The following is a 12,298-nucleotide window of genomic DNA, read 5'->3' as shown; positions in this document are numbered from 1 at the left end:
GCGATTTAAAAACAAACAAACATAAGAATTTTAAAACAGAGCCTAAAATAAACAGGCAGCCAGTGAAGTGAAGCCAAGACAGGGGTCACATGCTCTCTCTTTCGACAAAGATGTTGTATAGACGAAGAAAACCTTTTCAAAGAGACAGAAGGTAAGAAATGTCAGTATATGAACAAGAGAGTTGTAAATATTCCGGTTAGCTTAAGCTAGACTAAAATGATAGGTGGTTGTTGTTGTCTCCGCTCCGGAGCTTACGTTGCTCGGTGCAGTCTTTTGAGGCCACAGACTAAAACAAACGTTATTTCGCCATTTACATTGTGTTACCGACCGCAGTGAAGTTGTTTACAAGTTGGATATTGGATATCTGCGCTCCGCGGTGTAAGGGGCATTTAGCTCGAGATTGACCCGATTTATGAATGCTAATTCCTCCTCTAGCGCTCATACCGTCAATTTCTGAACCAAACACTGCTGCCTTGCCTTGTGACCAACTGATACAAAAAGTGATAATTACACGAGGCACTAGCCTCTATTAAATTTTAAATCATATTCAATATTTTAAATAACTTTACTATTAAACGTTTTCTTAAATAGCTTCCAAATCATGGCCTGATTAATTCATAATCAATATGAAATTGTTCTACTGTATAGATGAAGCACACTCATCTTTATTACATTTAACCCCTCTTTTTTTAACTAATTTTATATTTTACAAATATTTTTAAACAATGTTCATAAAATGTATTACCTCAGACGATCATAACATTTGTTACCTGTAATGTTCAATTACATAAAATTCTAGGCCAGGATCTATTTCATTACATATTCACTTCTTACCTGAAATATGCTAAATACAACAAATATTAAAGTGTGATTTATTTCATAACCTTTATTGTTTACTTTGAACTGTTTGATTACATTAAATGTTTAAAGATGGGCTCTTTCATTTGGTTTGATTGTTTACATTAAATGTCTACTGCAAAATGTCAGATTAAATAATTGTTTACTTTAATCACATAAAATGTTAATTTAAAAATAAAATCTTTCATTACATATATGTTTATTACCTGAAATATTTTAGGTATCAAATTTTTACCTAACATATGATTCATTTCATCAACACAAATGGTTCATGTTGCTCTTCGGAGCAGCCTTGCTGAGCTCCTCTGCTGGGGTTTCCTCCTCAGCCTCTTGCTCCTCTTCTATAGCCACCACTACTGTGTTTTATAATGAAAACAATCTCTGTAACTTGCTCACCCAGTTGTTGATCCATCATGGTCTTGCTGTATCGCCTCTTTGACTCATGTTGGTCCGATGTTGTGGCGTTTACCTCGCAGTGATCCAGATTCAGCGCTGGAACCTAGTCTGGATTGAGCTCATCCATTTCATATGTCGTTTTGCCTTGAAGAGGACATATCAGAACACATATTAGTATTCATTCTGTACATTTGATAAACACTAGTAAAATTGTTTACTTCACAAGAATGGAAGAACCTCGATGTCCACTGACAAAACTCGGACTAAAATAGTCCGACACAGCCATAGTCGGATGTATCAGGGACGACAGAGAGGAGGAATATCGCTGTCTGGTGAGGGACTTTGCTCTCTGGTGCCACACAAACCATCTAGAACTCAACACCGCTAAGACGAAGGAGCTGGTTATAGACTATGGGAGGTCCAGACCAAAGCCGAGACCAGTTGTACTAGAGGGAACTGAGGTTGAGGCCGTGGACTCCTACAAGTACCTTGGGCTGTGGCTGGACAGTAAACTGGATTGGTCAAAACACAGCAGCCACCTGTATGGGAAGGTGCAGAGCAGGATGTACTTCCTGAGGAGACTGCGGTCCTTTAACATCTGCAGCAAACTGCTGTGGATGTTCTACCAGTCAGTGATTGCCAGTGTCCTCTTCTACACCGTGGTTTGCTGGGGAGGCAGCACATCCAAGAAGGACACGTACAGACTGGACAAACTGATCAGGCGTACCGGCTCTGTGGTCGGCGTGAAGCGGACTCTGGTCACAGTGGCAGAGGCGAGGACACTGAACAAACTGCTGGACATCATGGACGATAGCAGCCACCCTCTACATGCCGTCATCAGCAGCCAGAGGAGCCTGTTCAGTGACAGGCTCTTCTGGCACTTGGGAATCTATTGGTTCCCAAGTGCCGGACCAATAGATTCAAGAACTCCTTTGTCCCCCACGCCTTCAGACTGTACAACTTCTCACTGGAGGGTGGGAGGTGACACAGGACAGAGGGAAGAATAGTGGAGTAGTGACCCCTTGTATTTTTCTGCAAATATTCACACTTATCAGGCCAAACCATATAGTGCAATATCATATCACTGGTCAATCTATCCTCCAAATTCCTATATTTTCTTTTGTGTTGTATTTATATTTTATTTATATTCTTACTCCTTACTTATTTCTGCTTAATTTAGGGTTTTGCCTACTGACATTTAGTGTGTACCTTTGTATTTAATTTGTATTTGTTGTATTCTTTTGTATTTTGTTCACTGTGTGCCACCTTTCTGCCTGTAAGCTGCTGGTAACTTCAATTTCCTGAGGGAGTCTTCCCAATGGATCAATAAAGTACGACCTTAACAAGGTTGAGCCACTTAAATGAACTCAACATAACTAAACATGAATACACCCGGACAAAATCATAGCAAAGCATGATGACACAACATCAACAAAGCAAATTTAGACACTCACCTGAATGGACATGTCTGGATCAAACTTTTTGGTATCTTGGGATGTTGGAGAACATAATATCAGGAAGTCTCACCACTGATACCCAGGACATTCATCTCCCTTTTGTTAGATCTGTTAGCTTAACTCCATCGCCACGTTGTTTCTCCAGGCAGGAAAACGGTGAAACAAAAGTCCGTTTTGCAATTTTTTACCATTTTGGTCATGTGATCGGACATTACATCTAACCTTGTACCATCACTAAATAATTATAAGAAACTAGGATTCCAAAAATCTGCAAGAAAGTCATTTTTGCTGGTTATGTTTATGGCCCCTCAAAATGGCGCCCATATCCCTTCATATCCTTCGCTGCAGAGTACATCTACAGCAGTGATGCCACTTTCCAAAGCTCTATAAAGACATGTGAAAATGAGCTCAAATCGCTCTGTGGATATTATTGGCACGAAAAACCATTTCATAACATTATTGGTCAAATGTGGTGTCAATCATAGGAGGAGGGGGCGGGGACTCTAGGTTGCCCAATAAAAGCATCGTAATGGAATTTAAACCCTTAAATCTCAGCCCCGGAAAATACAATGGAAAAACAGCATGAGGGCGTTCCGGTGCAGGTTAAGGGGTTAATTATGTATTACACATTTCTGTCAAGTTTGTTGTGCATCTCAGATTGTAAAAGTTTTTTCCCTTGTCATGGTACCACTGGAAAATACAGTGAAGACTTTTAAAAAAGGGCATGGGCATTGTGCTCCAGCACTGTCTCAACTGACAGTGCTGGAGCGGTTAGGAGAGGTTAATACCATCGGGAGATTTTGGGGGCTGCTACGTCAAAAAAAGCACAAAAGACCCTCCTAAAGGTTTTGAATTTTTTAATAGCCTCAGTCATAGCAACATTGCTTAGTAAATAGACACTATTTATTTTCCTTAAATACAGCATACTGGTGATTCAGTTGTAGCCAAAGTTGAGAGAGTTCAGGGGCTAAGAATACTTATACATCCTTGTATGTTATTGTGATGGTCCAACCAGCAAAACCAAGGACAAAGGCATATAAAAAAAGTAACTATTTAATTTTTCAAAAGAGCTTAACAAAGATTTCTTTTTACAACAAATCTCAAAAGAAATATAAGAAAAATGCCTCCCCCCCAAAAAAAAAATCAACTAAAGCATACCAACTCAAAACAAAAACTGACTCTTCACAATGAACACACAGGGGAATTTATATACAAAGGCTAGCCTACACACACACAAGGAGGGGCAGGGGAGAAACAAAAACAACCAATACATAAACATAAATAACAAATTCAAATCACATTTTACTTTAACACAACTATAAAACAGAACAACCTAACACCATAAATATTTTAACAATAGGACGAGAGGAGGAATCTTCCACTTCAAATTCCCTGCTTCCCACACCCTAATGGTTTGTTCCATTTACTGGTTTGACCCAAGACAATCAAATCCTCCCAGCCAGTCCTTCAACTCAACAAAAAACAAAATAGTTAATATTCTAAATAAACCAAGTGTTTACTAAAATGTGTGCACCCAATCTAGTAAACAACTTAATACCAAAAACCCATCACCAAAGAAAAAGTGATATCAATATAAATATTATCAATATAAAACATTAACTAAATACTAACACTCAAGAAAGGAATACTAACACGGAGAAGATGGAGGAACCTCCACACACTCCCCCTCTTCTGGAAACTCCATTCGAGTAGAAGTCTGATGACATCCTTTCTGATCAACAGGCTCCTGACACCCTGTTGATCTGTCTGGAACATACATGGTTCAACACTGACGGTCTGTGCATTGGCTCCATCTCTTCACCAGGAAACTTGACAGACTGCCTTGGTCCCTCTGTCTGCAAGCAGAGCGCGCCAGTTACAGGTCAGAAGGAGAGCAAGCCATGCCTGTCAAGTCTTCCATTTTGGCAGGGAAGCCACAATATTTCACCCCTCTTTCCAGCCATAGTTTTCCATATCACAATTATGTCTCCGTCCACCCATGTTGTCATATCCAACACTTGACGGGTAAGGAGCAAACATATGTTTTTTAACGCATGTGTAGTGTGAAGCAATAGGAAAAAGACTGACTTAATAGTTTTTACAACACTTGAATGTGTCTCAGTGCTAAGCTTACATTGGGAAAAAGTTCTAGTACGTTGAACAGAAAAAATGAAAACTTACCAATGCATACTGGTCCACTTAAAGCACAACATGACTCATAATGCATGTTGTTAAATTAAATTAATTTCTCCTAAGCGTTACTCCAATAGCTAAAAATGTAATTTACGTCAGGTGAGTTTTTCTCTCTTGAGAATGTGGATCGGTACTGGGTTGATTCTGAGCCTCCAAATGACTTTAACAGAAGGTTCACATACCTTAGAAGTTGATCTAAAAATATTGTTTGTTTTAGTCACATAAATGATCAGCAGAAAATAACATATCACCAACTACAACTTAGAGGAGCTCATCCATATATTAAAATAGCAGCCATGTAGCCTGATGTAAAACATTTTGCTAGGCAATATCAAACATTGAGAAATTTTAGTCTTATCAAACGTTATCAAACATTATCAAACACGGTGTTTTGAAGCAAAAAAATCCCTCAGAAATATACAAAGCCAAGCAGGAGAATCAAAACTAATTTCAAGTTGAAACTCAGCTTCACACAAGGACACTAGCATAAATGTTTGGCTGTTGAACTGAATCATTCAAGGTCACTATAAAGCTAGCATGTGGGTTTCAGCACGCAGCATCCCCTTTTGACTGGAGGACAGCTGCCACACATCTCACTCATCCACACTCAACATACACACCACTTACTGAGCTATCATCATATAGTGGAGGCACTTTCTGCAACAGTACCCCCACTCTGGATGGCATTTAAGCAATAATTCCACTCCAGCCTTACAACCCATAAAACTGATGCACAATCCCTATAGCTAACAAGAGATAGCTATGTCAATCATCATTACATATAGGTGAGGTATAGTATCAAATTACATATCCCAGTGATATATTTAGCTCATGTAAGGTGAAGCTATATTTGCAAAATTAAGCTTTACATGCCATAGAGGAGGAAAGAAATTACTCAATGGCATTTATGATGACCAGGCAGGACACAAACTGAACACTATCAGGTATGAAAAACATACAGCAAAACATGTTCTTTTAGATAACCATTTGCTCATCGGTTAATTTTTTTTAAAAGTTTGAACAATTGAACAGTAATAAAGAAAATAGATATATGTGGCCTTGTTGAATAATTTTAGCTTACTAGAATAGTTGGAACCCTAAACTGAATCCATGGCCCTACTTGGAATTATCCATGTGCCGTACTGGTCTGGTTCTCTGCACCGACGCCTACACCATCAAACTGGTGTGCCCAAAGGAGGGGAATATCCCATCGCACCCCCACCATTCTCATGGTTGACAGTGGAAGGGCAAGATGGGGTGAACACATCCAGATTTGGACCCATGCAGTTGAGGTAGGCAGCAGGAAACAGCCAGCACTGGTTGCATCAGAGAACAAGCAGGTCCAGGTCACAGTCTGCCAAGTCCTCCTCTTAAGATTGGTGGTGGAACCTCCATAGGTTCTCAGTGTTGACTTTGGACCAAGACCCATGTGTTGTCCAAGGGCTCCCAGCTGCAGCAGCGCTTTAACTGGTCACCTTGAACCTTGGGTTCTATTGTGTCCGGTAAAAGAACCGGAGAGGATAAGGTCCTTCATATGATGGGAGGAACTTTTTGACTTTGTTCTTGACATGACGTGTCCCTTTAATGAGATACCAAACAGGCTCTCCAACTTTATTCTGTGTATAGCAGCAGTTCTTATCGTACTGTCTCTTTGCACTTGTGAGAAGAGCCCCGAGTCTCCCAGGGCTCTAGGGATTTGGTGAGCCAACAACTGTTCCTGCATCTGCTGCACATACTCTGGAGCAGTGGGGTGTTCCGGATCAGGAGGCAAACCTGGCACAAGGTCCACTGGTTCACTTACTTCTCGGTCCAACATCATAAAGTTTGGAGAGAAGCCTGTAGCACTATGTTTGGTTGCTCTGTATGCCATAACAGCATAAAGAATCATCAGGTCCCAATCGCAATGGCAGCTGCTGTAGTAGCCAGAGTCTTTTGGAGGGTGCCGTTGAAACAGTGGTGGAGCTAGACTTTTTTTCAAGGGGTGGCCAAAGGGTGAGCAAGGCTTTATCAGAGGGCTCCATATACAAATGGACCGTTTCATGGAACAAAAGGAAAAAATATTTGTTTCCTTTCATTCAAAATTAATTAATATAACTAGTTAGGTTATAATTCAAAGCTTTCATATGACATAGCCTACTTACATTTCAGTCAGTATAAAACTTTTTTTTCACATATTCTTACCACACATTTCAAGCAAGAGCTGGGAGATATAAAACATTACAGGGCAGCATGTCACTAAAACATGTTAAAAGAATCTGTCTAAAACACGATCTATCAGCACTAGCATGGCTAATATAATAAACGAGGCACTATGCAGCGGTGCACAACCATTTTTTTTCTTTTTACAAATGTATGACAAGTGCCGCCTCTCATTAGGAAGGAAACAGTGGTTACTGCTGAGCGGTAAAATGTAAATACCTGCAAAACTCCTCGATGGTGTAACTCTAGGAGTGTTCAAGTCCAATCCTCGAGAGCTACCGTCCTGCAACATTTAGATGCAGCCTTACTCCAGCAGACCGAGATCAGCTCTGAACAGGTCTGGTAATGAGCCATTCATTTGATTCAGGTGTGTTGGAGCAGGGATGCATCTCAATGAACAGCGTCGGGCTGCCTTCAGGGACAGTCGGAAATTACAGTTTTCCTGGCAAATCTTTGCTGATCTCATAAGTATTATATTTTAAAATTACCATTTCCAGTGGGGTGGCAGTAGGGGTGGCAAAGGCTCTGTTGAGGGTGGCAAGTGCCACCCCGGCCACCCCTCTGGCTCCGCCACTGCGTTGAAATGCTCAACCATCTGACTGCGGCCTGAATGGTGTTGTGTGAGTCTTGTCTACAATTCACTGTGTTAGCAATTCACTGCTAACACAGTGAATTGCTGTTCACTGTGTTAGTGCTTGAGGGATTCCATAGCGGCACACCCACTCACTAGCAACGATAATGGCAACGGTCACAGCTCACTTGTTTGGAATAGGAAATGTTTCAGTCCAGTTTGTAAAGTAATCTCGTATCACAAGCACAAAGCAGTTTCCATGCTCAGACTCATTTAGTGGTCCTATAATATTCACTGCAATGCACTCCTTCCTGGACTTTTCCCATGGGAGCTTGCAGTGTCTTCTGGGATCGAGCCCTTGATGCACAGCTGGTACAGGTTTTACGCCAGAGGGCAACATCCTCCCTCTTATGGTACCAGTAGTATCGGGTTATTAATCTGGTCAGGGTCTGCTCTACACCAAAATGTCCACCCACTGACCGTCATGCATCTGTCTCATCACATCAAGTTGTAGTTTATGTGGCAGCACAATTTGTGGGTAGCATTGTATGTCATCAAGGCAATCGAACCGACGGACCAGAACTCCGTCTCTGAAGTAGAGTCGTTTTCATTGAGTTCAGTATGTCTTAGTGGTATGTGTGCTTATGAAAACAGAGATGTTATTGGACACGAATAAGCTTTACGTCTGAGAGTATCATAGTATTTATACCTTCATTTAAGACACTTTAAATGAAGGTATTCATTTTTTATTTAAGGGAAATCTAACATTTTTCTTCTTCAAACCAAACCGTGCTTTTCTTCAAAAGTGATAATAGAATGTGTTATTTTAATACTTGACCTTTAATATGATTTTCCATAAATCTAATCTGTCTTTTTTGTTTAAACTGACCCAAGGAAGAAAACTGATTTTGTCCAAAGCCATTAGTTATTGTTGACATAGAATTTTAAGTTAGCACAATACTGCACAGGATAGCTTTGACACATATAAAATATAACATAGAAAGTTAAAGTACACTCTAGGTTCATATAAATTTAGATGAAACTAAAAACAACGGCTCAATCTCTGAAACGCAGATAAATTCTTAAAAGGAGGATCAGACAGAAGAAACAGAAAACATAGGGCTAGACTCCTTGGATCTCTTGAGATAAGGAGCCTATATGCCAGGCAATTAACAAATTCCTGAGCATGGTTCAAAAGTTCACTAGGATCTTAAAACTTTTTATAAATAATTTTATCTATATTAGAATTAACTATATTTCTTTAAGCATGTTTTTAAATAGTTACTTATTAGATCCAAACTTATAGTCATTATTTAGCATTACATTGTGTGCAAGCTTGGTTAAAAATACAAACTACTTTCTTGTGAAAACATTTTGAGGCAGAGATAGCGCTGCAGCTGCAATCATATATCAAACTGGACAGCGGCTGATACGAGAAGGGTTTGCCGTATATCTGCTTTGGGGGCTCTTTAGCAGGAGGTAATAAAATTAACATTGAGACAGCCCACACAAAGGAAAAAGAACACACCTCCTAATGCATATATTTAAATGATGAGATTACGCATTCTATAAAATGATTTCGTTTACAGCAGAAGTTGGAATCTCTTTGTGCTGGGTGAGAGTTTTCCCGGAGGATGCATCTTCTGTTGTCTTTTTTACTCAGTTCTTTGTCTCTGTTTTGTAATATCTTGGACTTTTGCTCTAGGTGAGAAGCTTATTGTAAAGTTCTTCTTGGATTGATTTTCTCTGGATAAAACTCTGAATATCTGAAGTCTGACGTCGTATGATTGCTCTTTTCTCTCTGCACACTTACACAGACACAGGAATTCGGGACTAAGAATTAATTAACGAGCTAAGATCAAGTTCTTCATCTTTTTAATTCTTAACATTATATAATTGTTGCAATATTTGGATAAGGTCCTTCATATGATGGGAGGAACTTTTTGACTTTGTTCTTGACATGACATGTCCCTTTAATGAGATACCAAACAGGCTCTCCAACTGTTTGGTATCTAAAATAACAGTCTGAGGTAAGACTTGTTACAATGATCCAGTCTACAATTGCATCAAAATGAGTATCTGTGTTGAGATCTAAATGCACAGATGTAAGATGTTCGCTGTCCAATCTTTAGTTGTTTTTCAAAATAATGGACAGAAAGCTGGAACAAAGTATCGTCCAGTCATAAGACATACATGAAAGAACAGGGAGCATTTGACTGGTCTTGGTTCCGTACTGTTTCCTTCCCTCTGATCGCAGTAAGATGAGATAGTGTTGCTCTCACTGAGTTCAGAGCAGTTAAGAAGAGTGACAGAGAACAGATGGATGCTTTCAGATCAGTCATGTCCTTGAGGAAGACCAAAGGACATTTTAATATAACAAAACTGACAGCTGCTCTGCAGGTTCAAAAAGATCAGAGAAACTGTCCTTTTTATAAAGCATAAATTATGGAAGCTACTTCAGCAACTTTACAATCAAAGGTACAGAATTGTGTCTTTCAATAGCTGTTTTCCCTCTCCCAATAATTAATACAGACAGAAAACCTCACATGTACTTACATACAGAAAAATTATGTTTTTCAGACAGGGTAACAGTCAGACTGCAGTCCAGGCAGTAATAAACTCCATAGTTGATCAACAGTTTTACCGTTGTAGTTGCTGGTAATGAAACCTGATGTGCATTTCAACAGTTCTCAGGCATGCCGGGATCCTGGATGGGATAGGCTGTCACTGGAGAAACAAGAGCCATACTAGGGCCTACCAGAAACCTCTTCCAGGTACTAAATTTAGAAACAAGTCATGCTTTAGCACACACACCCTCTTCCAGTTCAACAGTGGTGCTTATATTCATTGTGCAGATTTTTAAAGCTTTGTATTTCACCAACATTAGATCAATCAATCAACCAATTTTATTTGTATAGCACATTTCAGCAGCAAGGCATTTCAAAGTTCTTTACATTATAAACACAAAAACGCAAAGTAATGCAACATAGAATAAACAATACATTATTCCATCATTAAATTTTTAATTGATTACATTTCAAATTAAACTCTAAACAGGTGCATTTTAGTTGAGATTTAAGGAAGTCAGGGTTTCTGCTGTTTTACAGTTTTCTGGAAGTTTGTTCCAAATTTTTGGTGCATAGATGCTGAAAGCTGCTTCTCCTCTCTTGGTTCTGGTTCTGGGGATGCAGAACAGAACCAGAACCAGAACCTGAGAGTCTGGAAGGTTGTTGTAAACAACAACAGCAGATCTTTGATGTATTGTGGTGCTAAACCGTTCAGTGATTTATAAACTAACAAGAGTATTTTAAAATCTATTCTTTGAGCTATAGGGAGCCAGTGGAGGGACTTTAAAACTGCTGTTATGTCTCTATCTTCCTGGTTTTAGTGAGAACAGGAGCAGCAGCTTCTGGATCAGCTGCAGCTGGAGGATTGATTTGTTGGACAGGCCTGTGAAGACGCTGTTGCAATAATCAATGTGACTAAAGATAAACGCATGGATGAGTTTCTCTAGATTAGGCTGTGATGTAGAGTAGATGCCGAGATCTACTCTATTTGTAAAATTTGATAAAGACTTACATCATAAATTTTAATTCAATTCAGTTTAATTATATAGTACCAATTCACAGCCCTTGTTGTGTCATGGCCTTTAATAGATTAATGGTCCAGTTCATCCACTACAAATTGATAGTTGTTATCAAGCAATGCAGTCAAATTCAGATTATTGCTCAAATTGGCAAAATGTTCTTTTCTAAGGCATCCTTGATTCTACTCAATTTGCAATAAATTGTCATATACTGTGCTTCTCTGTTTTCAGTTTTTATTTATTGTCATGAGGTGGCCGTATTCCTTAAGATCTCTGTGTTATTTCGTTTTATTATCTTTGCATGCTTCTTGTGAAGAGCTCAAATAGGACGGTGTTTACAGCAGTGTGTTCAAGCAGATCAGTCTGGCTCTGGTCTGCTCACTCATTCCTATACACTCGCTCTTTCAGGCTGAATATAGAAGTGATTCCATAGAAATAACACAAGTCACAAGTCTAAAACCTTTCTTCAGCATTTTGAGTTGCATACATGGTTAATAAGGCTGAACATATAATCCAGGCATCTGTTTTTTATAACTACATTTTGTGATTTTGCATAGATAAAGCAGTTTTTTCCCCCTCTTTGCTGTAACTTTCTTGTTGTAAACAACAACAGCAGATCTTTGATGTATTGTGGTGCTAAACCGTTCAGTGATTTATAAACTAACAAGAGTATTTTAAAATCTATAAACATGTTCTACTCTAAAAGTACTAAAATCTTCCTGCTCAGGATTCTGAGGTGCTTAGGCAGTAAATAAAGTTGAACATATAATTCAGACATTAGTTCATATACACTTTATCTAAGAACTTTGTACTTACATAAAAGTACAAAGTCTTTATCCAAGTATAAGTCTCTGAATACAATGATTTGACATGTTGTTTATATCTGATATTTTCATGATTTGAGACAGAATTATATGAATACCATTATATTACAAAATCACAAGCTATACCGGCTTGAAAAAAATTCATTTTATGATGAGAGTGACAAAAATATTTCATTTTGATCCAATACCAAGTGAATATCTCCTAGTGAAATAT

At 38.9% G+C, this 12,298-nt stretch overlaps 1 long non-coding RNA gene across 1 annotated transcript; it reads left to right on the top strand.

Annotated features, from left to right (window-relative positions):
* The first annotated feature begins 67 nt into the window (after positions 1–67).
* Positions 68–11,146, top strand: LOC129357722 (uncharacterized). Its single transcript, XR_008605571.1, has 3 exons — positions 68–151; positions 10,362–10,448; positions 11,063–11,146. It is a non-coding gene; the product is annotated as an uncharacterized LOC129357722 (long non-coding RNA).
* The last annotated feature ends 1,152 nt before the right edge of the window (positions 11,147–12,298 follow it).

Source organism: Poeciliopsis prolifica, unplaced genomic scaffold (assembly GCF_027474105.1).
Source record: "Poeciliopsis prolifica strain line A6 unplaced genomic scaffold, Auburn_PproV2 SCAFFOLD288, whole genome shotgun sequence".
NCBI classification, from domain to species: Eukaryota; Metazoa; Chordata; class Actinopteri; order Cyprinodontiformes; family Poeciliidae; genus Poeciliopsis; species Poeciliopsis prolifica.
This window is presented reverse-complemented; position numbering and strand designations above follow the sequence as displayed.